At 48.3% G+C, this 27,536-nt stretch overlaps 1 protein-coding gene across 1 annotated transcript in view; it reads left to right on the forward strand.

Annotated features, from left to right (window-relative positions):
- SRPK2 (SRSF protein kinase 2) overlaps window positions 1-27,536 on the forward strand; it is a 727,507-nt gene that overhangs the window by 221,993 nt on the left and 477,978 nt on the right. The window lies entirely within an intron of this gene.

Genomic DNA, 27,536 nt, shown 5'->3' on the forward strand with positions numbered 1-27,536 from the left:
TAATTATTTATAACTTCATTTTCATATATTATGTAAATAAATTACTTAAAAGTTAGATCTAAGCAGAGCGAACTTATCTTAGCTGTGAGCAGCAACAAAAGAAGGAATTTGGCTGCCTCTCACAGGATTTTGTGGACTTTACATTGTTTGGTGTTGCTGCTGAGAGTTTGCAATTAAAGATACATGCATAATATCAGCCTCCGTGTCTTTAATAAAATCATGATTTTCTACCCACCCAAGCTGTTGAAAATCTGAATTCTCCTCCACTCATCATTGGTGTGTTTAAGGATGCTGAGCTAGAGCTGATCGAAGCCCCTTCTTTAGTTTTGTTCAGATTATCTTTTGTCACCATTTCATCATATTTTTTAGCGAATTGGCTTTGTCTTTCAATCTGGCTCACGATTTAGAAGAAACAATAAAAAAAGAAAATGGAAGAAACAAGATGCTACTGTGACTTGTGTCCATATGTGCATTGATTTACTACTGCTACTGCTGTCCTTTGTTTTTTTGTATAAATCATTTTAACGTGTGCTAGGGAATCAAAGTTCTAGAGTTGCAGATAAGGCCGCAGGATTTAGGGAGGTAGGTGGTTCACCCCACCCTTTAGCACCGTACCTTTATAGACAGATCACCGGATATTTAGTGGATATTCCCATCAGGGCGCCCTTCCCTATACACAATACCTCCATCTGAATTGGGTCTGTTGGTATGTATGATTATGGTGTGTATATATTTATATTCACTAAAAAAAACATAAGTTTCAGAGGCGTTCTAGTTAGCTGGACATTTCCCTTTAATGACTCACTTATAGAGTCAGTTACGCACCTAGAAAATCACCCATTCACACACTTATACACCCACACATTCTTCCATCGGCCTTTCACTATAAATATATAAAACATATTTAAACTTTTCAGAAAAACACACATTCACTGGATGATGTCATCAGTGATGTCATCAGTGATGTCACTGACCATGTCATGAGTGATGTAATATGTGACGTCATCAGCAGTGCATTGCGGGGGCGCGAGTTATAGTTAGCTGAACTAACTATAACAGGGGAATTTCTAGGGTTTTGTACGAGGGAAATGTCCAGCTAACTATAACGCCCCTGACACCTATGTTTTTTTTAGTGAATTTCTAAGGTTTTTTAAATGCCAATTCCTAACTATAACGCCCCTGAAACCTTTGGTTGTTTCAGTGAATTTCAAAGGTTTTTTAAATGCCAATTCCTAACTATAACGTCCATGAAACCTATGTTTTTTTCAGTGAATTTCAAAGGTTTTTTAAATGCTAATTTCTATCTATAACTTATCTCTAAAGATATAATGTTTAATGATTTTCATTGGATTTATATATTTTTCAAATTCAGTGTGTCAATTTCATTAATTTTGTTTTTTTGAAATTCTTTTTATCACCATTTTTTAAATTTATTTTTTTAATTAATTCTTTTAAAAATTAAAATTGTTTTTATTGGGTTTTTCAAACATATTTTTTATATTTTAAAAAATATTTCTTTAACTATGTTCAAAACTTTATTTTATATATTTTTTTTCCTTTTTGGATCCGCACACCCTATGCGCACCGTTCTCGATCCCTACGCGCTAGCATCCGCGCATGGTATGCGTTGGGTACGTGTTTAGTGAGTGATCACAATGCGACAGGTACACGGCTCCCAGCCTATACGCGACACGTTTGATGTACGTAACGCGACGTTTATGCGCTTCCGCGATGCGTCATCTGCGTCTATGACGCGGTAGGTTCTGTGGATCCCGCAAAATATTTAACATTTATAAAAACATATATATATGTATTTCATGTGAATATTAATTGAAGACAAACTCTAAACTAGTCTTAAAACTAATATATTATTACATCTAATCCTATAATTTTTTTTAATTCAATTGCGCGGATGCGTGCTGGGTGCGTGCTGCGTATGCGCAGGATGCGCGGATCCCATGTGACCTGCAAAAAAAGAGATTTGATTGGTTCATTACACTTCCTCTTCTAACTATTGAAAGACCCCACCCAATTCAATCATTCTTCTTTGACCTTCTTTGGAGGAGCATCTCTTTGCAGAGAAGAAGATTTTTTTAGACTAAGTTTACACTTAGCTCTAACTTTTTTCAACTAAAAATGGCTTCAGGGCAGCAGGCATCACCTGCATCTCCTCATACATCTGAGGATGAATTTTTGGAGGAGGCACCACGCAAAGAACGTTTTTCTTCAGTGGTGTGGACATTTTTTACTTTTCCCGAGGGGCAGAATAAGACCAATGCCACCTTGGTCACATGCAAGATTTGCAAAAGAGTGCTGTCGCGAGGGGATCCTAACAAGAAATACTCGTGCGGCACGGCTAGTATGATGAAGCACCTAAGGACCCTTCATCCAAACAATCTTGCACGAGAAGAGTGCAAACGGATGAGAAACACTCCTGCTCCTGCGCACTCCACCTCATCGCAGCCGAGCACTTCAAGAGTGCATCCATCAGCCCAAAATTTGGACATCCGTCCCCAATTTCAATTTTTAAAAGTGCTCTGCACTAAGTGCAATGCGGCTTTGTGCTACGGTGAGCAGTCGATCGATCTGATCTGCCGCCGGCAAGAAAGTCACATTTGCTATATTTTTTTATTTTTTTATTGTTCCCTGAAGTTCATTGTTTGGTTCCTCCTGTTTTTTTTTGCAGAAAACCCCAAAATTTAAAAATTGTTCAGAAAACCCCCCAAAAAAAGTTCTTGTAAGAACTAACTTTCCTGGTTTAAAAAAAGAGCTACATTTCTTTGTTAGTGTGTGAAAGTTTAGATGAATGTATGTGTAGTACGTAATTGACTGAATGAATGCATTAGTAGCTTATGGTGATTGTATAAGTGCTGAACTATGAGGAAGTGCTGCAGCCTCAAACGGTAACCTCTTTAACTGCAGTGTGCTGTAGTACTTCCGAAGCACAGGGATGCAACATATGTATATAAATATGTTGCAAATCTATGCTTCTCTCTGCACGGCTGCTTAAACTGCAGCCATGTGGTGACACAGGCACCCTTGCACCATAGTGCAAGGATATCTGTGTCATGTGCTGTTTGTTTTTGTGCAGGAAGACACACCTTCCTGCACAAAAACAATCAGTAAAGGCATTTTTCTGCTTCAATGTTTGCTGAGCATTGTAGCATGCATTGAAGATATAAAAATGTGGAAAAATGAAAACAATTCTCCTTGTTGTGCTTTCCTACACCAATTTTAGAATGGTGCAGCATTCACACACATATCGAGATTTATGATTTCTGATAAATCTAGACATGTGTCTTGTTCTATGAGTATTCAGTGCAATCATGAACAACAACACTTATAGAACACCCTTTCAACGCAAACTGGTGTACATAATGAGGTTGTATTTACATGGAGTATAAAAAGTGCACAGAGTGCCTTTTCCTCTCTTTGTAAATATGAAAGAGTGTCTTGCGCAATAACTATGTTACAAAAAGTGACATATTTCCAGTTTTAAAATTCCTTGCGAATGATAGAAGGTAAGCACAGAGTTTTGTCTGCAAAGATGTTCAAAGAAGAATGATTGAAATGATTGCGGTCCTTCAATAGCTACAATGGGAAATATTATGAACCCCTCAAATCTCTTTTTTTACTGGTCACATGATATCTGATTATGGTCAGATTTTAAAGCTACATAGGTATAAACAGAGTGTTTTTAGAAACGTGTTTTAACTTTGTAGCTTCTTGCAGACCTCCTCATTCTGCATATTGAGACTTAGTTAAACTTACCTTCACAGTAATAGCAATAAAAAATGGTATACATTTTTTTCAGATTTTCATTGCAATCTAAATTCATATAAATTGCTTATTTTAAAATTTGGATCTGTGAAAGAAAAGAAAAAATATATATAACATGTAAAAATACATTTTTAACAACACAGCATAATTTCCACAAAGTAATTTGTTTGCCTTTTTTGCTGTTCTCAGAATATATTGAATTTCACTAGAAATAGTGATTTCAATCGTACTCATCACTTAACAGCGGGAAAAAAAAAAAACAATCAGAAAGATTGTTAAAAAAACAACAACATGCTATTCTCAGTAAAACACCAGAAAATACAAATCACACATATATGAAATGCTTACGGCTAACATAATTTTATAACTTTAACTTATAAAAACTGTAAATATTGCCGCATTAAAATATTCACCAAATCAATGACCACCAAAAAGTCCATAATTCAAAAATATACCTTTCCTTGAGGCCAAATGGTATTTTTGCACTTCTTCCTTATGTAAATTGTCCAATGGTAGTCCTATTAAATTATAATAATAAATTCCTCAGAGAGTGAATTATCTTCCTAAAACTTGGACTTTAAAAATATTAGGTAGGAATTTTGTAATTCCCTAGGCAAACATTGTTTAAAAACCAACTGGGAATCATTACAAAGTGTCCAGCCTTTCTCACATTTTAGATAGGCAGTGTAATATCCAGATGTGGTGGAAGGACCATCATGGAAAATTATTGCAATTGCTTCAAAAGTCCTTCCTGATATTGATAGTTGTGCTGCTACAAATTGCTTTTTTAAAGTATCCAATTTTCTTCCGTCAGCTGTACAACGTTGCATCATTAAAATTATGTATTTTCCATATTTTGTTAAGAATAATGTGGATGAGGGAGGAGCCTAGCGCGCATCCAAGATGGTCGCGTGAGCACAGGGCTCCCCGGACCCTTTCTGCTCCTCGGAATATATCCTGAGACTATCCTGATTTGGTTTATGGAATCTGGGAGATGAAGACCGGCTGATCTTATATCTCTTTTTAAAACTCTAATCGGACCTGGGAATCCTGAGTTGTCGTCGTCGGAACTTTTGGGACCCACCCGACGGAGGTGGCCGGGGTGAAGGTGACCCGTGGGGCCGGGCTGCAATTGAACAACAGCGGCCTCAGCGCGGTGCCAGTTGCCGATTCAGCACTTTCGGTTTCGGTTTTGGCCTTCAGGAGATCAGCTGGCGTGCGTGCTCAGGGTGGCGAGGTGCCTCCTGGGCCTCTGCCCGAAGCTTGCTTCCATCTGCTACTGGTGGGCCTAACGCCTCCGACCCCTACACCGACAGTTTGTGGTCCTTTTGCTGGCGCCCGCACACCTCTTGATCGGAGGCCCTATTGAGAGACTGCGCTCACATGGCGGGCAAAGGGGGTCCGGAGGGGCGCAAGACCAAGGCTTCTCTGCGCGGGGGGGCGGTCCAGAGCAACAACATGGACCGCTACACCCAGGGCAGGGGGTCCCCTGGCGCTGCTGGCCTCTCCCCGGATGCTGCAGGGGGAGGCACGACCGTCTCTGCGGAACCTTCCCTGCAGGACATTATGGGCGCCATCGAGGGCATCAGGGAAACCATCGCGACGCAATATGAGGCCCTGGCCCGTAAGATCGACACTGTCGCAATCGATGTCACCCTGATTCGGGCCGACCTCTCCAAAACCAACGAGAGGGTCCAGGCCCTTGATACACGGACCTCCACCCTGGGTGCGGAGGTGTCGGATCTGCGGGCCGCGCTTGGGGACATTAGAGTGGTCAACGACCATATGGCCCGGCGGCTTGAGGACTTCGAGGGACGGGCCCGACGCAACAACATCCGCATCATTGGTGTACCGGAGTCCTCCGACAGCCGCCCGGTGGACCTCGTGGTCGAGGAACTTATCATGCAACAGCTGTCCCCGGCTGGCCTAAGCAAATTCTTCGCCGTGGAGCGGGCCCATCGAGTGCCGGGCGGCCGGCCTCGGCCGGGGGCCCCCCCGAGGCCTATCGTGGCTAAACTGTTCCACTACAGGGACCGCGACGCTATTCTGCAGGCTTCACGGACCCGTGGCCCGGTCCGCTACGAGAACTCGACCATCAATTTTTATCCGGATTTCACGCAACTGGTCCAGAAACAGCGGATGGGATTCCAAGGGGTGAAGCGCCGTCTCCGCGAGCTAGGCCTGAAGTATTCGATGATCTACCCGGCGAAACTACGAGTGGAGCATGGAGAGCGGACAGCCTTTTTTGACTCTCCTGTGGCCGCAAGTGACTGGCTGGACTCGCTGCCGGACGGGGGTGGCCGGCCCGGGCCCTCTGGGGGCACCGCAGGTGACGGGTCCCCTTAGACTGACATTTGGTCCTTGCTTTTGCGGTTTTGCACTGTACAGTTGGGTCTTACTTCTTTTGCATACTGTGTCTTACCAGGACCCGTGAGGGGTGCGGGCGGGTTCGGGTCCCTTTCCTCCTCCGGGGTCTTTTTGTAGAATGGGGTTAGTGGGGCGACAGGCACACTGCAAGTTGGGGGGGGTCTTTGGCCCGCAGGGGTGCAGGGTGGGGGGAGTTGGACTTGGGGTGGGGTTGGGGGGGAAGAGGGGTTGTTTTGTTGTGTGTTTTTTGTTTACAGGGCGAGGTATTGATTTTTGTCCATATTTGGGAACTGTGCGGCGGGCTGGGGGCCTCGTGATCTATTGGAGGGGATGGGGGGAGACGGGTTGAGGCTTATGTCATGGAACGTCAATGGGTTGGGGGACCGTATTAAGCGGGGTGTTGTACTGCAATATTTGCGTCGTTTGACTCCTGATGTGGTGTTTCTCCAGGAGACGCATTTGGTCGGCAATGTCTGCCATGCGATGAACAGGGGGGGATACCGCCTCGTAGCCCATTCTGGTTTCACAACTGGCTCCAGAGGGGTGGGCATTCTCCTGCGAACCTCCCTTCCGGTGGAGATCACGAGGATAGTCTCGGATGACAGAGGGCGCTATGTGTGTTTGATTGGGAGGTGGGAGGGGCAGCCCCTTACCCTGGTTTCAGTCTACGTCCCCCCGGGCCTCCAGAACTCCACGTTTATTGACTTGGGTCGAATGCTGCTTGACCTTCCGGACGGCCTCCTGTTCATGGGCGGGGACTTTAATTCTGTGGTTTCGGGTGAACTGGATCGTCACCCACCAAGGACCCTCCCCGCTGCCCAGTCATGGCTGGGTGGGATGTTGGAGACCTTCGGCTTGGTGGATAGTTGGAGACTAATGCATCCGACCCAGTGTCAGTTCACCTTTCATTCGGGGGCGCATGGGAGTCTCTCCAGGTTAGACTACTTCCTTATGCCCGCGGCGCAGACTGGTCGGATTCGAGAGGTCAGACACTTGGCGCGTGGTATCTCCGACCATTCTCCGCTGTGGCTTCTCTTTGACACCGGGTCGCGGTCCGCAGGGCGGATAGCTCCCATTAACCCCTGGTACTTGCGGGACCCTGTGACTCGTGACAGCCTGGTTAAGGCCATGGACCAATACTTCAGTGAAAACGAGGGGTCGGTGTCGTCTGCGTTGTCCCTTTGGGAAGCCTTTAAAACTGTGATACGCGGACACGCCCTCGCCCAAATAGTGGTGGCCAAGAAGGTTAGGAGCGAGGCGGTGGTGAAGCTGGAGACTGACATCTCGGGGCTGGAGTCGGCCTTGGAGGCGAATGTTACTCCGGACGGGCTACATGCCCTTAGCCTGAAACAGTTCGAGTATAGGTCCCTGGTCACTGACGCGGCCAAAACTATGTATAGGGAGCAGCAGGGCCGATTGTATGACGCGGGGGACAAGGCGGGAAAGTTGATTGCGTGGCTGGACAAAAAGGAAAGAGTGAATCGTGTGGTCCCCGAGTTGCGTGCTGCGGATGGTGTGTGTGTGACTGAGCCGGATGAGATTGTGGAATGTTTCGCTGACCACCTCCGGGCGGTGTACTCCCCGGTGACTGACAGGGATGAGGATGACTCTCGCCTCCTACTGAGAGATATTGCTCTGCCCGGCCTGTCCGTTGAGGACCGGGAGCGGCTAGACGCCCCCTTGTCGTCGGATGAAATAGCGACCGCGATTCGTTCCCTTCGCTCGGGCAAGGCTATGGGTCCTAACGGACTGCCCATTGAACTATACAAATTGCGTCCTGATAAGCTTGCGCCCTTCCTCAGCCGCATGTTCCGCGACTCTCTTGCGGCGGGTTCCCTTCCGGCCGACCAGCGCTTGGCCACTATAGTCGTTATCCCCAAGGAGGGCAAGCCGCGAGACCGCTGTACTTCTTACCGGCCTATTTCACTGCTCAATGCGGAGCCTAAAATCCTGGCGAAAGTCCTGGCCAATCGATTGTTGAGTGTCGTGTGCGACCTTATTCATCCGGACCAATGCGGCTTTATCCCGCACCGCAACACCGCTCTTAACTTGCGGCGTCTTCACGGTGCCCTTGCCAGGGCGGAGTTCCTCTCCGAACCGGCCGTGCTGGTCTCTTTGGATGCCACGATGGCCTTTGACACTATTGAGTGGCCATTCCTCTGGGCCGTCTTGGATAAATTCGGCTTTGGAGAGGGATTTATTGGCTGGGTGAGGCTCCTTTACACGGGACCCATGGCTCAAGTGGTGGTGAATGGGCGGGTCTCTCGGCCCTTTGCCCTCGGCAGGGGCACGAGGCAGGGGTGCCCGTTGTCCCCGTTGCTTTTTGCTCTCGCCCTGGAGCCACTCGCTGCCTGGCTCCGTTGGGAGCCCTCGCTTAGAGGGATCCGGTGGGGCCCGGGCTTTGAAGATCGGGTCTCGCTGTATGCGGACGACATTCTCCTGTATCTCACCTCACCACGGCAGTCGCTCAACGTCCTCTTTGACGTTCTGACCTCCTTTGGGAACAATTCGGGTCTCACGATCAATTGGTCTAAATCCTGCGTTTATCCCATCTCTGGTGGTCCTCCTCTCCTGCCGCCTCGGCTCCCGATTCAAATATCTCTGAGCGGCTTTAAGTACCTGGGGATATACGTCTCGCTGGACCCGGCGGCTCGCTATGAGCAGAATCTCCTGCGTCCACTTCGGCGACTGCGGGAGGACACGGCCCGGTGGTGCAGGCTGCCCCTGTCCCCGCTGGGTCGGGCCGCGCTGTTCAAAATGATGTCCCTTCCCAGGTTCCTCTATGCACTCCAGAACTCCTTCGACGTTATCCCAGTGGCCTACTTTCGGGAGGTGGAGAGCCTGCAGAGGAGACTGGTGTGGGACGGGCGGGCGCGTATTGCTCTTGCTAAACTCACTCTCCCCTGGTATGACGGGGGCATCGCGCTTCCTGACATTCGCAGGTACTATTGGGCCTCGCAGCTATCCGCCATTAACCACGCCACGTATGCGCCCGGCTTGAATCCGGCGTATGAGATGGACAAGTTCCTGCTCCCCGGCGGGAACTACAACAGGGCACTTTATTCCCGCCTGGCTGGCCGGACCCTTACGGGTCCTACTAAGATTGCGGTGAGGACTTGGAGGGCTGCCACTGCGGCCACGGGCTGGAGTGAGCGACTGACATGTGCTACTCCTTTGTTTGCCTCCGATCGCCTGGGGAGCCTCTGGACTACGAAGGGGTTTGACCAGTGGGACACGATTGGTATCAGCAAAGTGGGAGACCTGTGGCATAAGGGCGCGGTTAAGACTTTCGCGGCTCTTCAGGCCGAATATGAGCTTACGGACAGGGAGTTCTTCCGCTATGCCCAGGTTCGGCACGCCCTGCTCTCGGTCTTTGGAGAGGGGACCAAGATCCCGGTTTCCTCGCCCCTCGAGGACCGCATACTTGACGGACATGTCCCTGATAGTACTATTTCTTTAATTTATAAAAAATTAATTAATCACCGGGCGGACCTTTTTGTGCGCCTTCGGGAGGCTTGGACTGGGGATGGGGTGGAATTGGACGACGAAGATTGGCAGTCTGCACTGTCGTCCCCCAAGGAGGTTGCCATTCCGGCTCGTCTCCGGTTGGTACAGCTCAAGATTCTCCACCGGGTGTATGTGACGGGTCCGCGCTTGGTCTCGATGGGATTTTCCGACGACGGGCTCTGTAAGCGAGGCTGTGGGCTCAGCGCCACCTTTCTTCATATCCTTTGGGAGTGCCGCGAGGTGGCGGACTACTGGCGCCGGGTCCACACGGTTATGGGACAGGTCACTGGGGTTGTGCTGCTGCCGGAGGTGCGTCGCTGTGTCCTGAATGTGTGGGAGCCCAATGACTACAGCGCGGCTCAGACTCGGTGGGCGGCCCTAGGGAACATGATTGCCAAGAGGGACATAGCGCAACTTTGGGGCGCTCAACGGCCGCCCACCGTGTCAGTATGGAAGGAGAATATGGACTGGTGTATGTTTAGGGAGAAGACAGTGTATGTGGCCCGTGGCAAGCCGGGGGCATGGGGTAGAATTTGGGGGCAGTGGAACGCGTATCGCGGAGGCATCTGTACGCCCCCCCTGGTAGACACTGATATCGCCATGTCCCCCTGACCCTTGATGGCTCCTGGCGCCTTTTGGAACAACTACATATAGACGTTCATCTCCCTTGACCCCCTTCCCCCCCCCCCTCCGTCCCCGGCCTCCCGGTACTCCTCTCTTTAGCGGATTGCTCAACTGTCCTGACTGGAGCTCCCGGGGGGAGCCTGATCCGCACTGGTTTCCCTCATAACTCGCCTTTTGTTTTTTATTGTTTTTCTTTTTGTTTTTGTGATTGTTGGACTTACGCTTCCTGTTCCTCGAGAACTATCTGGAGCCACTGCGGGGCAGCGCCCTGGGAACTGATTGTAGCCTTGATATGTGTAGATTTCCTTCTGTACCTAGCGGCCGGCCCGGGTGGTTGTAGGCCCGTACTTGTAACCGAATTATTGTTCAATAAAAACTTTTTCAAAAAAAAAAAAAAAAAAAAAAAAAAAAAGAATAATGTGGATAAAATTTCTGATTTACATTGGCTATACTCCATGTTTTGATTTGCACTTTTAACTAATTTATTGAAAGACACTGATTTACAGTCTGGTAATGTTAAATACAGAAATCTCTCAGTGTCTACATTGGTGCTACATGTATACATGCAATTTTCACAATGATGTTCCCATTTGTAAGAAAGGCCAAAAATATTTTCTATTTCTACACCTTCATTTTCAAAAATGGTAAGCATATACATAAAAAAAATTCCTGAGCATCTTGTTGGATTTTTTGTGTAAATTGTGTAGAACCAGAACACACATCCAAAAGACTACGAACATCTGAAACAGATTGTATTTTACTTCTATCTGTTGTCAATTTTTCATAAACAGAATGCAACAGAGAGCAAAATCTTTTTTCCTGATTCTGCATAATTTGTTCTTGCAAACCTTCCAGATAAAAAACAACATTGACCACTACATTAGCATAGCAGTTGACACCAGAATTAATTTCAAACTGATAACCAACAATCTCTTCAACAGTATCCAATTTCTTTTTACCTGCAATCACAACATTATCTTGTTCTTTTCCCTTCTTCACACCTTCAGAACAGATATTCTCTAACCTTCTTTTTCGACCAACCACACGCTTTTCAAATACAGGATATTGACCTAAATTTGGTGCATACGCCCTTCTTAACCTATTATACTCTTTTACACAGTTTGCATCTGCAGTAACCTTTGTCTCATCAAAATTAATCAAAAACAAACCAGATAATGTTCTGACTCGCGACAAAGCAACATATGCCATGCCCTCTTTAAATACAGTAGATCCAATGTTCACCAATGCACTGTCTACACTTAATCCTTGAGATTTATGAATAGTCACTGCATATGCCAGAGAAAATGGAAATTGTTTCCTACGGACATATAAATCTTTAACAAGCAAAAAACGAACTGAACAACGACCAATTTCTTTAACTTCATCAATCTGATCAAATTTAATTTTTAAAAATTAAATTTCTTCTTTTTTCTGATAAGTCACAAAATCCACCACTTTACCCATTGCACCATTAACTAAACCTTTCTCTACATCCAAATTACGCCTTAAAATTACCCGACAGTTTACACACGCATATAGTGTCTTTTCTAAACCAGCAGTTTTAGATATTTTTTTTTCTAAACAATCCAGTTTTGATCTCAACTTTTCCGTCAAAATAATAGTGATTCCTTCATGCAGCATTTTATCGATGGCTTCCATTTTTACAATTTGTTCATTTTCCAGTTTCAATAATTCTTCGTTGAATATGGAACACTCATGCAGTGTTGGCATTAAGCAAATCACTGATTTATTTTTAGCAATTTCCACGTACACTTTTGCAGGAACTGCATTTTCATTTGGAAAGACATTGCAAAGTAATCGACTCTCCAAAGCTTGTTTTCCTTGTTTTGAAAGAATTTCAATTCTTGTATCTTGAAGAATACTTCCATATTCAGCATCATTTGCCTGTCGCGTATTTGTTGTCAGTTCTTTGTATTCAAAATGAGTCCAAATGTTCACATTACCAACACTGCCAAGAGACTTTCTAGTATCTTCATGGGCTAGTGTTTTGAATACCGGTTGTCCTTTTACCGGAGTCAGTTGCAGTAGATCTCCAAAAACTATGACGTGTTTTCCTCCAAATAACACGTCATACTCTTTTTTAAGAATTTGCTGCATTCTTAAATGCACAAAGGCAAGCATCAAGTTTGAGACCATGCTCACCTCATCAATAATGAGAAGTTTCATTTTCTTCAGGACTCTTGAAACTTCACAACAAGCTTCTCCAGATAGCTTGTGGTATTCCAATTTGTTCTCATGCTATACTGGCAACATTAGTAAACAATGTAAATTAATTCCTTTTAATGTTATGTGCTGCCAACCCAGTTGGAGCAGTGACCACACAAGACAAATGCGAATCAGTTGTTTTCTGTAGATAACTTGTAATTACTTTAATTAAGAAACTTTTTCCTGTTCCAGCTTGACCACTCACATACATTCGGATAGGTTGAAATGATGTACATGAGCACCCTCTCTTTTCATGAAGTAATCCATGGTCAATCTGCTCTTTCACTTGCTGATATATTTGTTTCTGTTCAACATTTAGTTGTTCTTCCAAGATTCCTAATTGTATTGCATCTTCTTGAGCTTGATACATTGCTGTTTCCACCTCATTCATTGCAATCGCTGCTTCATTTTCAACAATTGGTTGTCCTAGTGGATCTTGACTCAGTGCAGCAGAACTTTGACTGTCTTGAGAACTGTCGCTAGCAATCTCAGCTGCAATTGTAGCTTCTTGATCAATTTCATCATTCAACATTTTGACATAATTTGCGAAAGCACTGCATTGTATGCTATCTTTAAAAGCATTAAATGAATCTTCATAGCTGGGAAAATCTCCAAGTAATTCCAGTTCTGAACGCCATGGTTTGAACATTTGCAAAAGGGCCAAATAGTAAAATTCCCTTTTGTCAGCAGTGTCGCAACTCAGTTTCCTGTGATTAATTAAATTTCCTTTCCTTTGTTTCACCAGACATCCTTCGGAACCAATACATATCGTTGATGTTCTCTGTAGTATTCCGTTTAAAAGTGTAGTTTTGCATCACTTCATAGAGACACATGTTCTCAAGATGATGACTTCTATTTGGGTAGTATGTGTCCAACATATTTGTTTTCAAAATATCTGTACTTTCTGGTTCATTTTCTGCTAAATATTCAATTTCTTGAACAAACTTCAGTACCCGATTTCGCATTCCTGCAAGACCTAGACTCACCCAAATGATTCTTCTACTTTTGGAATATAGACTTGCAGATGATAACCGATCTGAACATTCATATGCTCCAATTTCACGATGCGATAACATCTTCAAACTGAAACTGTATAATTTCTTACTTAGTCTTCTCGTGAGGAATCTCTTCTCACATTTCTTTCAATTCAGTCTTTTCTGATTTAGTAATGTAAGACGTTACATATCGAGCAACAGCAATGGAATTGTCCGCAACATACTGAATATCCATGTTAGCGTTCCACATGGATAAAATAACTGGATTGTAGTCATTTATGTATTTCGATTCTTCGCTTCTTCTTAAGTTGTAGGTTTTTTTCGGAGACTTTCTTGTGATGGTATGTCGCATAACTGTTCACTCTTCCTTTGGATAATACAGGACCTGGAAATCCAAAACGACATTTGGTATGGAACTTATCCTTTGACTTGTACTTTCGTCGACAGTATTTTCCACACCTGTGGCTTTGAAATCGTAAGACTTGTTGTTTCAAGTTTTTATCTTCTCTGCTATTGGGAAGAGCACATGTAGCATAATCTTCAATGAAAGACAAAACAATTTCATCTGAATCTGTTCCAAATTTGGGGGCGTCCTTGATCCATAACAACATATGTATGTGAGGCGCACCTCTTGCTTGATACTCCTTTCTCCAAAAGAAATCCACAACTTCTCCAAGAGGAGGATTCTTTTTATTGCAGATGAAAGACATCATAGCTTCAAATCTATGATTGAAATATCTGCATACATTGACAGGGTCCAAAGAGCACAATTCTCCAGGTGTCTTGTATTCAATGTTTTTTATATTGGAATTTGCCTCTCGAAGAAATTCAAGTAAATCATCCCAGGCATACTCGGCACAGCTTAGTGTAACAAACCATGTAGGAGTTCCCAAGTTCCGTAGCATACATTACAGTTCTCCATGTCGACGGTACCAATATTCATTAGTCCCACGCTGACATGCCATCAGATTAATCAACTGAGATTCTAAATGATCATCTCTCTGATGCACTTTATCCATAAAATCCTTTGCAGTTACATTTTGGAGATGCATTCCAGTTTTTAAAATGTGATTTACTGCATATGAAAGTCCAGACAAGTCACTTTCAAACAGAAGATGAAACATATAAGGGATACATCGTCGAAATCTTGGATCTTCTACATATAGGTGCCGATTACGATCCTGGAAAAAAATACCGCGTACGACTCGTATCCGGTCTTTTTACCGTACGAATCGTACAAGTGCCGTACAAACTCCCAAGTACGATTCGCATGAGAAAAAGTCCATACCAATCGCATTGGGATTATTTCCCCACACGTCCTTGGGTCGGAAAATGTGCCCGACACGTCCCCGGACTAATTACCGTACAAATGTGAAAAGTGAAGTCCGACCCCGGAAGTACGATCCATCCCGTGCGTCCGATGTTACAACCAGATGGAAAAAACACCGTCCGCACCGAACTCCTATAGCAACCATGGAGACATGTGCCCCCGTATGTACGCGCCCAATCACCCCCCCAGCCCCCGTATGTACGCGCCCAACCACCCCCCCAGCCCTCGTATGCACGAGTCGAACCCCCTCCCGTGTATGAACACCCGTGCACGTACAAGTCGAACCCCCACCCGTGTATGAACACCCGTGTACGTACGAGTCGAACCCCCACCCGTGTATGTACACCCCCGTACGTACGGCCCATACCCCCACCCGCGTATGTATGGAGCGTACCCCCACCCCAACCGTGTATGTACGGCCCGTACCCTCACCCGCGTATGTATTGAGCGTACCCCCACCCCAACCGTGTATGTACGGCCCGTACCCTCACCCGCGTATGTATGGAGCGAACCCCCACCCCAACAGTGTATGTAAGGCCCGTACCCTCACCCGCGTATGTATTGAGCGTACCCCCACCCCAACCGTGTATGTACGGCCCGTACCCCCACCCGCGTATGTATGGAGCGTACCCCCACCCCAACCGTGTATGTACGGCCCGTACCCTCACCCGCATACGCGAGCACACCCATAGTGATACGGACCGTACACACGCGCGTACGCTCACTATCACTATGGGTGTGCTCGCGTATGCTTACCCATAGTGATATGGACCGTACACACACGCGTACGCTCACTATCACTATGGGTGTGCTCGCGTATGCGTACCCATAGTGATACGGAGCGTACACACGCCTGTACGGGCCGTTGCTATGCATTTGGGGTGCCCTAGGGCCCCGGAATGCACCGTACCTTTGTGTGAATCTCCAGATTACATAGGGGACACATGAGGGACAAGTATAAAGGCCTACATGCATGCTGGTTGTCATGGAGACCAAGTTTAAAGTATGAATTTTTTTCTGCAGGTGCACAGCAAAAGTCGGTTTGAATGAATCTACTTTGTTGCAAAGTGGTTGTGGAGTTGACATCATGCTCAAGAAAAGAAAAAAAAACTGACTGTGCTAGGTTTAAAGGGATTGGAGGAAACATAGGATGCAAATGTGAGTGACCAATCACTCTGTACTCCTGTGCATGAAACAGGCCAGCAAGGCAGATATAAGGCAGCCAGGTCCCATGAGAGAGCACTTGCCTGCACATCTTTGGATTCGACGACCCTGCTGCTGCTCGTGATTCCCTGGAACCATGTCAAGGTCTGTGGAGAGGGCCCAGCCTTTCACCCTGGAGGAGAACCTGGCATTGCTGGATGTGATCCTCCCACAGTACCCCATGCTGTATGGGCGACCAGGGTATCAGGTGAGTGCAGAGTCCACTAGCACAGACTGTGTCCCTTTTTTGTGACTGTGACTTCTGGCATTGTGTCCAGGTATGACACACATGCAATGTACTGTAGGGGGGGTACCAGGGGGGGGAATGCCTGATGTCTCCCAGCCAGAACATGCTGTGGTGCATGTCTGCCGTCCTCACTTGCATTGTGTTTACTGTGACAATCACTGCATGGTGCATGCCACATTCTGCCTGTCTTATCCTCCTGGGAATGTTGCCTCTACAGTCCTCATGTGATTATGTGGTCAGCCCAGTGTGACAGGTGACTGTACCCACAGATGTGTGTTAGTTCTGTGTACCTGTGCTGAGAGTGTCCACATGATGTGGGCGTACCCTGGACATCTGTGTGTGTGTAAGTCCCTTGTCATGTGGGTGGGTGCATATGTGGAGTGTAGCACCCAAGCTGCATGAGGGATGGATATACCCTGCCCATCTGATGTGAGCAGGGAGCAGTGCTGTGTGTTTGACATGCAGAGCCAGCCCCACACCTGTGAGCCCCCCCCATCTAGTGGCACATGTGCAGAGTGAGGTTTGTAGCTGCATTTGGCAATGGCAGGTGAATGTCCTGTGCCTGTGTGTGTCTGTGTACTCTGCTGAGGTAGCGTCAGTGGCCTGTGGCATGTGACTGCTTTGAGGTGCTGCATATAATCCTGGTGTAGCTTGTGATGCCCAGTGTGAGCCTGGATCATTGATTGTGTCGTTGCCCTCATTCCACCTGTGTACTTTCAATGGCACGTACTGCTTTTGCCCTTCCCCAGAGGATAATGTCCCTATGACAAAGGTGCAATGCGTTGGCTGCATACTATGCCTTGTTGTAACCAGCAAATTTGTTCTAATATGTGTCTCTGTGACATGTGCCAGGTGTATTGATGTAGTGTCACTTGTTCATCCTCACAGGTAGGCGCCTCTGCCAAGAAGCAGATCTGGATGAACGCCGTCAGTGCCGTGAGGAGGACGGATGGTCGCAAGCGGCGCCTGGCCCAGGTGAGAAAACGCTGGCAGGATATCCGGTGCTGGACGCGGAGGATCGCACGGGTCCTGCTGGGGGACTCACCTGAGACCCATAAGAACCGTGGGCGCCGCCGTCTGACCCACATCCACAAGCGTGTGCTGGCGGTGGTCTTTCCAGACTTGGACAGGCGCTTACGGGAGAAGCAGCAGCAGGAAGGGGGTAGGTACATGTGTGTTTGTTGTGTGTCACCAGCATTTGTAAGTGTGCAGTTGCATGGATACACTGCCAGGGTTTAAATGTGCTGTGCAGATCCTGTTACCCACAGTATAGCGGTGTTCTCCTGCCTCCCTTCTCCTCCTTGCAATGTGTTCCCTGGTCTGTGTGTAGTCGCTCCTTCACAAGGTTATCTAAGCTGGCAGTTTATCCACGTGAACAATGCCTGTAGCATCATGTGTGGGGGTGGTGTGTAACAGGTTTTGGGACCTTGCCTGTGCCCTGTCCAGTTCAGTACTTGTGGGTTCCATGTCAGTTGGCACTGATGCTGAGTCCAGACATGGGAGTTAGTCTCTCAAGTGTCATACCTTACAGCACGCATGTCCTATGTTGTGGCCTGTGACATGATGTGCATGAGTGTGCAATACGCATAGTGCAGGGATGGTGGCGTGTGTTGCAGTCATTCCCATTCAGGACCATGGAGTTGTGTGGCCACTACTGTCCCCTGGGGCATATTTTCCTAGGTGTCATGTGTGTCATCACAAAATGTGGACACTCTCAGTGTCTACAGCATAGTTTGTGCTCTGTGCCATTGTCCCCTGGCACCATGTATATTGACGTAAAATGTAGTACAAGTGTCCACTGTACAGCCTGACCTGATTTTCCTTGTTCATACTCACGGTGGCCAGTGCCTGTGTGTCTTGTTACCATCATCTGATGATGCACATTTGTACATGATTCTATGTCAGGACCGGAGGCTCCGATTATGCTTCTCATTTTCTTTACTGAAAATCTCAGCAGCCAATCAGAGAGAAGAAAAAACATAACAAGTACTACAATACCCATAAACCTAGAGGGTATCACGTCATAACCATAGAGAAGTCCCCTATAAATGCATCACAGGATAATACCACTTCCTCTTTCTTTGCTGCTCCGCAGCCAGTTAAGTACATCACTTTTTTCTCTTATGGTTAACATTGTTATGGTATTTGCATTTGCTTATTGTTATGCTTTAGCGCTGTACGCGCCTTGCTGTTAATCCTCTGTTCGCGCTCGCGCTGTTGCGCGTTTACTTACTGCCAGCTCCTGTTTTTCTTCGTGTTGGGGACGTTTTTGTCTTGCAGCCCGCTTCGCGCTGTCTGCCTGTGTTCTCTCACTGCAGTGTGTTTACTTTTGGGAGCGCGTCTGCCTCCTTCACCGGGCGCTCTGCGCCCGTGTGTTTTTCCTGGTGGAGAGGGAGCGAGGGTGAGGACGCGCGTCGTTCCGACGCGTAGTCCTCTTTTGGCTTTCACTTTCTGGCCGTTCCGCGCATGCGCGGCGGCCATTTTGAATGTTTATTTCCCGATTTTGCCGTTTTCTCGGGTTGAGAGAGCGCGGGAGCAGCGCTATTTGCTCAAAATTCCCACCTGTGACTGCCACCCTCTCCTGACGCTCAGAGACTACATTATATTACTTTGGGCTGTAAACTTGGCATAGGCTTTGCCTAGAGTGGCTTATTAGGCAAGCCCTCCCTCCACATTTGAATTTGCCTTTTTTTCCACACAAGTGAGGTTGTGTGGCTGTGGCTTGCCAGGGGTTTTTGCCACTCCCCCTTTATAATATCACTGTCTACTCACACAGTTTTTTTACTCTTGTGTGCTTTTTGTTCACCAGTACAGTGCATATTTGCTCCTCCTTTGTTCCTCTGGTGGGTTTTATCTGGTCACTTTACTGTGCCAAGATGTCTGATTATTATGAAGAGGAGGATTACTTTGAGGAGGACCCTTCTGGGTCGTTTGAGCATGAGCTTGTTGATGCTCTTGATGTGGGAGTCCAGCACTCCGTCAATAAGGCTATGGTCAGGGCTGTTGAACCCCTCAAACGGCACTTATGTAATTTTGCCAGACAGCAAGGCTGGTTTTCAGGTTCTTCTTCTTCTCGTTCATCATCTAGAGGTAAAAGTTCAAAAAACCCTCATTCTTCAGATTTTGCTAAACTGGCCAAGACCTTTCATGCAGACCATTCTTATGGCACCTCTTCCAGGGATACTCCTTCCAGTTCGCCTTTCAGGGATGATGGCAATTCCTCCCCTGAAACGGCGTCGGAGCCGGAGGATTCTCCTCCACCAGCTAAGAAGCTCCGCAAGGAGCGCTTTGTCGATGCCCCTTCTCTTCCTTCCTTACTTACCTTTGATCCCACTGCCATTATCCACCCTAATTCCTCTTCGTGGATTCCCTCTTCAGAAGTGGCAGAATATGTGCAGTCACATCTACGTCAAGCCTTTGATAAAGACGTTAGAGCACGCTTGCGCTCAGAATGTCCCAGGCCGGATTTGGCAGACAAAGTCGCGGACACTCCTGAAGTGGACCCATCTATGTTGACATATCTGAAAAAATATACTAAGGATCCAAAAAAGGGTCTGGATCGTGCGTGGCGATCTTGTCAGGACAAACTCCTGGATTTGTCCGGTCCTTTAACAAAAATTTTGGATTTGGGTTACAAATCTAAGGCCTCTGGCCAAATTATTAATCCTGATGACCTCATTGGATGGGCTCAACGCGCAGTATGTCTATTGGGCAACGCCAATTGCGCCATGTCCTCTGAACGTCGTCGTTCCATCCTTTTAAAACTTGATCCCAAATTGGCGGAGTTGTCTAACTCGGAGTCCGGCCCCTTGGCGCAGGGCCTTCTATTTGGTCAACCTTTCTTGAAAGAACTTACCAAATTTGTCGCTACTTTCAGTGGCCTTGACAAGGCACAGGGCTCCTTGAGACGGGCTTTTCGCCCGGTTTTCGGCCGGGCCGGACGACACCGGGGGCGGTCGTTCGGCCGTGGATATCAGCAAGGCTCCCAACGAGGATACTCTTCCCAACAGGGAAAATTTCAAGATTCCAGTTCCTCAGCTTCCTTTTACCCCACCCGTGGGTCCCGCAACAACAATAGAAAAGGACGCTTTGGAGGCAACCAAGGAGGACACCGTGATGCCACGCCTTCAGGTGAGCCTGATTCCCTTTTCAGGGGTTCGGTTGGGGGGCCGCATTCAGTTTTTTCTCGCCAATTGGCAAGGAATCTCGCAGGATGCTTGGATCCTGGATACAGTACTAGGTTACAAGATCGAATTCTTTCAGACCCCCTCTCAAACTCAGTCCCCTCGTCCCATGCTTTTCTCCCTTCAAGACCGACTGTTCATTTCCAGCGAGATCGAGTCTCTTCTTCAAAAAGGTGCCATAGTGCAGACTTCTCGACACCCCCGCGGGTTTGTCAGCAACGTCTTCCTCATTCAGAAGAAGGGGGGTGGATCACGGCTTGTTTTAAATCTCAAGGACTTCAATGGATGGGTTGTATATCGACACTTCAAGATGGAGGGGATCCATCTTCTGCAGGAAGGGGACTGGATGGTCCGTCTCGATCTGAAGGATGCCTATCTGTCGGTTCCCATTTACAAACCGCATCGCCGTTTTCTGCAGTTCCGATGGCAGGGAGTCTGGTACGAATACCAAGTCCTTCCTTTCGGCCTCTCGTCAGCACCTTGGTGCTTCACGAAACTTCTGAGGCCCGTAGTCGAAGCTCTGCGTGCCCGGGGCGTTCGACTCATAATTTATCTGGACGACATCCTCATTCTGGGTCAGTCTCCTCACCTTGTCTCTCAGCATCTTGCTTGGTCCTTGGATCTGTTGCAGAATCTGGGTTTCTTGATCAACCCGCAGAAGTCTGCGTTGATTCCGTCTCAGTCTCTCGAGTTTCTAGGTTTCCTAGTCAACTCCCTCACTTGTCAACTCCTCTTACCGCATCAGAAGATCAGATCCATCAAGAGAGAGTTGAGGTTGATTTTGAGCAAGCAGACTGTGTCCTTGAGGTCTGTAGCCCGGGTCGTAGGTTTGTTAGCTGCTTCTATTCAAGCGATTTTCCCGGGTCCCCTTCATTACCGAGCTCTTCAAAGGCTCAAGATACGGCATCTCCAGAACAGCCTCAAGTATTCCGATCAGATTCCTCTCTCCAAAGAGGCGAGGTGGGAGATGTTGTGGTGGCTGGAACATATGGAATCATGGAACGGTCGTGCCCTATTCGGCACCTCTCCGGAGGTGGTGATCGAGTCCGATGCCAGTCGATCGGGTTGGGGAGCCCGGTGCGGTCCTGTGTCCACGGGCGGCCGTTGGTCTCCGGAAGAGTTGAGTCTCCACATCAATTGCTTAGAACTTCTGGCGGGTTCTTTTGCGATTCGATGCTTATCGCCCACTCAGACGAATTGCTGCATCCTTCTCCGCATGGACAATGTGTCAGCAGTCCGTTATGTCAACAAGTTGGGCGGGACTCGGTCTCGTCTTCTGGCGGAGATTGCCAAAGACTTTTGGCACTTCTGCCTTCAGAACAATCTGTTTGTGATAGCGGAATACCTTCCGGGGTGCAACAATCGAATAGCCGACTGGAACTCCCGACATCTTCGGGATTTCAGCGATTGGAGGCTTCACCCTCGTGTGTTCCGCTTGTTGAACACAATTTGGGGTCCTTGTCAAGTAGACCTGTTCGCTTCCAGACTCAACAAACAGATCCCGAAGTTCTTCAGTTGGCGTCCGGACCCGGAAGCCCTGGCCACGGATGCTTTTCTGCAAGTATGGCCTCCGACTCTCTGTTACGCGTTCCCTCCTTTTGTGATGATTCCAAGAGTCCTCGCACGCACCAAACGCTTTCGTTCGGAATTGATTCTGATCACTCCTCTTTGGAGGGCTCAAGCGTGGTTTCCGGTCCTTCTGGACATGCTATGTGCGGTCCCGGTCCTTCTTCCACAACGGTGGAACCTCCTGTTGGATCCTGTTCAAACCCCTCATCCATTGATAACATCAGGTCAACTCCGGCTGGTGGCCTGGCGAATTTCGGGGGTCGTTGGCAAGTCCCAGGTCTTTCAACAGACGCTACCAGATTTATCAATGAGGCTTGGTCACCCAACACACACAAACGTTACGCTTCTGCATGGAAACGATGGTGTGATTGGTGCTCTCAACGGGAGGTGGATCCCGCTACAGCAGATGTCTCCTTGGTAGTGAATTTTCTTGCGTCTTTAGCCGCTTCAGGCCTCGCTTATCGTACCGTTAACAATTTTAGATCAGCCATCTCGGCGGGTCACGGGGCTATTGATGGCAAACCTCTTGGGGATCATCCTTTAATATGTAAATTGCTCAGGGGTATTCGATTGGTGAAACCGCCATGTCCTAAATATTCTGAACTTTGGGATGTCTCCATTGTCTTACGTTTTTTGGATTCCTGGCCTGAAAATCAGGCTTTGTCTCGTAAACAGCTTTCTGCCAAGCTAGCTATGTTGCTGTGTCTGGTATCATGCAAGAGGGTTTCTGATATTCGCGCCCTTGATCTCGCAGGTCGCAGATTTTCTCCAGAGGGTGTTACCTTTTTGATCTCTAGACGCACTAAATGTAACACCTCTTCTATCACTTATCCGGCTTTTCCTCAAAACCCTAAATTGTGTGTAGTTCAATGCATTCGAGACTATGAGGTAAGCACTGCAGGTTTTCGTCATGATCTAGCGGGTCAATTGTTGATTGCACTGCAAAAGCCCTTTCGTCTAGTGACTCCAGCCACACTGGCACGATGGGTGCGTTGGCTCATGAGTGAAGCAGGGATCGATGTCTCCAACTTTGGAGCTCATTCTGCTCGTGGTGCCATGGCATCCAAGGCTTTTTCAATGGGAGTCAGTTTATTGGACATTATGAATGCAGCTGATTGGTCCTCTGATTCTACATTTAAAACTTTTTATTACAAACCTATTGTAAATGTTGCATCTGTTGTGGTGGCGCAGCTTTGAACAAGCATAATCGGAGCCTCCGGTCCTGACATAGAATTAAAAATTTGCGAACATTCGTGACAAGAATTTTCAATTCTATTAAGGACACGGAGGCGAGGATTATCCCACCCATTCTCAGTACTGTACTGTTTGATTGCACTGTTTTATTATGCAATGTATATTTATGCTCATGTTTTTTCCCCCCCCTTTTTTGCTATATTCCTTCTTGGGACTATGGTATTACGGCTTCATATTTCTATTTCCAGGTTCTGACCTCAAGTGAAGCTCTGCTGCTTTTTCTTCCTAAAAGAAGGATTTTCGTCGTCTTCCAGAACATGCTGTTCCTTTGAAGTTGTCTTCACTTCGTTGCTGCATTTGGCCCTTGGCTCCTTTGGTTGAATGGACTCTTTTCCTGTTCCTCGCATTCCAGACTGTGACTATCTTTTGCCTTAACTTTTCACACAAAGAAAGAGGAAGTGGTATTATCCTGTGATGCATTTATAGGGGACTTCTCTATGGTTATGACGTGATACCCTCTAGGTTTATGGGTATTGTAGTACTTGTTATGTTTTTTCTTCTCTCTGATTGGCTGCTGAGATTTTCAGTAAAGAAAATGAGAAGCATAATCCTCGCCTCCGTGTCCTTAATAGAATTGAAAATTCTTGTCACGAATGTTCGCAAATTTTTAATTCTTTGGACAGGCGCACCTTGGGTATTTTGTGTCCAATCTTGCATTTATTCAGCCCATGTGTATTTCACCCAGACTAAGAGATGTAAGTGCTTCCTGTGTCTCAACAAATTGTCTCATGTAGGGGGTGGTTGGTGCGGGCAAAGCCTACATGTCAAAACCTGAAATCTCCTTGCTAGGTCTGGCCAGTGTGTGATGTTTGTCTGGACATACACTCAAGGTGCAGTGAGCCAGTCATGGTGGGCATGTTTTCAGTATTACCTATGCAGCATGTGCCTCAAGTTCATGGATATGGTCCCTGCTCATCCCTATTTTCGGCAACGCTGTGTGGTGCAGATGCAGTGCTGGATTGTCCCCAGAGCCTGGCTCCTCTGTCAAAATCCATTTCATGTAATTTGCAATTGTGTCATGCTCTCCATATTTTTTCTGTGGCATGGTGGGTCAACCAACTGTGTGTTGCAGGGCCTACATATGTACCTTGTATTGTAGATGTTACTCATCTTTCTTTTCAGGCTATGCACTGTAACCTATGTAGATTGGACTCATTTGACATATGTATACAGGTGTATGATTAATTCCTGTCTCTTCACCTTGCCCACAGCATCGTCGGGGGACACGGATGGAGACATCAGCACAGACCGTGCGGAGGGACCGAGCACCAGTGCCAGCAGTGACATCTTGGCTGGCACATCGACTGGGCTGAGGCGGAGGGGAGTGAGGCGGAGGACCTGTCCAGTGCCACCACAGAATATGAAGCTGACGGGTCCGAGGCTGAGCTCTCCGAGTGGGCGGAGGCTGCACCACCAGCTGACAGCGGCACAACATCTCTCCCCGCCCCCTCCATTGCCATCAGCCCCCTCCCACTTGCTCGTGTCCCTTCCCAGCGTGCCCGGTCACCACATGTCTCCTTCCTGCCAGGCACCGCCCCCCTTGCCCCTGTCTCCACTGCTGCCGCCAATGCAGAGTCTGTGGACATCCAGCGGCAGTTGCAGGTTGGTCAGGCTGCGATGCTTAATGTCCTCCATGGCCACAGCCAAGTGCTAAACAACATGGAGGCATACTTGGAGGGCATTTTCTCATCGCAGGCTGACCAACGCAACTTGCTGAGGTCCATTGACTCAACACTGACTGCAGCAGTGGGTCTCCTGCAGCGCTTCGTCCAACCCCCTACCCCTGACCCATCCACACTTCCCACTCCCATGCCTGTCCCACGTACACCCAGACGTCAGCATGCACCCACCACAACAGACACAGGCACCACACCAGCAGGGAAGGTCAAACGCACACCTCCTGGCATGCACACACAGGGTGCAGTAGGCACACCCACTGGGTCGGGGGGCAAACGTAAGACACGCAGCCAGAGTGGGAGTCCGCATTCCACAAAATCCACTCCCTCCAAATCCCCTCCCCTCAGCTCTCCTGGCCAAGAGTCGGATACAGGGTCAGTCCTGCCCAGTCTGTCTGTCCATCAGCCCCAGTGTGGCACCACCCCGCAAGCGGTGGAGGCAGGACACCAGCAGGGGAGTTGAGGCCCCCCCCTGTCCACACCCTCCCCTGCGACCTATCCCTCCGACCCCCCCCCCTCCTTGGGGCCTGTGGTTCCTTCGGGTGCAGGGGAGACGCTGGGGGACCTTCTGAGGTGTGCAGCCCCATCCTGACCTCCACCTTTGGCGCTGCCCCACCCCCTGTGGTGGAGTCCTCCGTCCCTGCACCCACGACGCCTACCCTTCGCCCTCATGTCCCTGCGGTGCCTGGTCCTTCCCCCCCACATGATGCCCCCCCCCTCTGGACGACTAAGGAGTCTGACTGTGCAGGCAAGCTAGGGGACACGCGTCCCACTGTGTCCCCCTTCCGGATTGGAGTCATGGACTGCCCTATGGGCCTTGTATATATTGACATTTATAAGGATTATTAGTTAGATCCTGCTGAATAAAGCATTTATTTTTTTGTTTAAATAGAACACTACTGTTTATCTGGTATTGCTGTTGGTGGACCTGCTCCATTATTTTGGGCGGTGGTAATGTGTTGGGTGTGTGGGAATTGTAGTCTTGTGCTGGTCATAGGGTGGACCCTGGTATCTGTGTGCCATCACAAGCTGTTGGCTACATAACTTTGTTCATGTAAGCAGTTACTGCATGGTGACATCGTCCCAAGGTGTGTTCCTTCCTCTGTGTAACCTGACATCTTCCCTGCAGGGTCATTCCAATATGTGGTGCTGAGCTGTGTCTACATTGGCTGGGTGTGTGACGGACTCGTTAGACTTGGGCCATGCATGCTGAGCGATGTCTCCACCTGCATCATTCGTGGCATCCTTGGTGGTCACTGTACTTGTGTATGTAGACTGTTGACATGACTTCATGTGGACATGTTTCCTTTTCGGCGCTATGCATGTGTATACTCCCAGCCTCGCACACATGTGGTACATGTACTGCAGGGTCTTTGTGCACCTGACTGACATTTGTGGCCATTGGATCTGTGGGTACTCCACCCTTTTCTTTGCAGGGGCACTGCTGTGAGTGTTAGGCACCCACCCCTCCTGTGTCTGGGCACTGCTGGGAGGACTCTGCACCCACCCCTCCTATGTTTGGGCACTGCTGGGAGGAATCTGCACCCACCCCTCCTGTGTCTGGGCACTGCTGGGAGGAATCTGCACCCACCCCTCCTGTGTCTGGGCACTGCTGGGAGGACTCTGCACCCACCCCTCCTATGTTTGGGCACTGCTGGGAGGAATCTGCACCCACCCCTCCTGTGTCTGGGCACTGCTGGGAGGAATCTGCACCCACCCCTCCTGTGTCTGGGCACTGCTTGGAGGACTCTGCACCCACCCCTCCTGTGTCTGGGCACTGCTGGGAGGACTCTGCACCCACCCCTCCTATGTTTGGACACTGCTGGGAGGAATCTGCACCCACCCCTCCTGTGTCTGGGCACTGCTGGGAGGACTCTGCACCCACCCCTCCTGTGTCTGGGCACTGTTGGGAGGACTCTGCACCCACCCCTCCTGTGTCTGGGCACTGCTGGGAGGAATCTGCACCCACCCCTCCTGTGTCTGGGCACTGCTGGGAGGACTCTGCACCCACCCCTCCTGTGTCTGGGCACTGCTGGGAGGAATCTGCACCCACCCCTCCTGTGTCTGGGCACTGCTGGGAGGACTCTGCACCCACCCCTCCTGTGTCTGGGCACTGCTGGGAGGAATCTGCACCCACCCCTCCTATGTTTGGGCACTGCTGGGAGGAATCTGCACCCACCCCTCCTGTGTCTGGACACTGCTGGGAGGGCTCTGCACCCACCCCTCTTATGTCTGGCCACTGCTGGGAGGACTCTGCACCCAACCCTCCTATATCAGGATATGTACGCTTAGAACATACACGGGTGTGGGTTCGCTCCATGCATACGCGGGTGGGGGTACGGTCTGTACGTACACTGTTGGGGTGGGGGGTACGCTCCATACATACGGGGGTGGTGTTACGGTCCGTACGTACACTGTTGGGGTGGGGGGTACGCTCCATACATACGGGGGTGGTGTTACGGTCCGTACATACGCTGTTGTGGTGGGGGTTGGCTCCATGCATACGCGGGTGGGGGTACGGTCCGTACGTACACTGTTGGGGTGGGGGGTACGCTCCATACATACGGGGGTGGT

Source organism: Triturus cristatus, chromosome 4_1 (assembly GCF_964204655.1).
Source record: "Triturus cristatus chromosome 4_1, aTriCri1.1, whole genome shotgun sequence".
Lineage (NCBI taxonomy): Eukaryota > Metazoa > Chordata > Amphibia > Caudata > Salamandridae > Triturus > Triturus cristatus.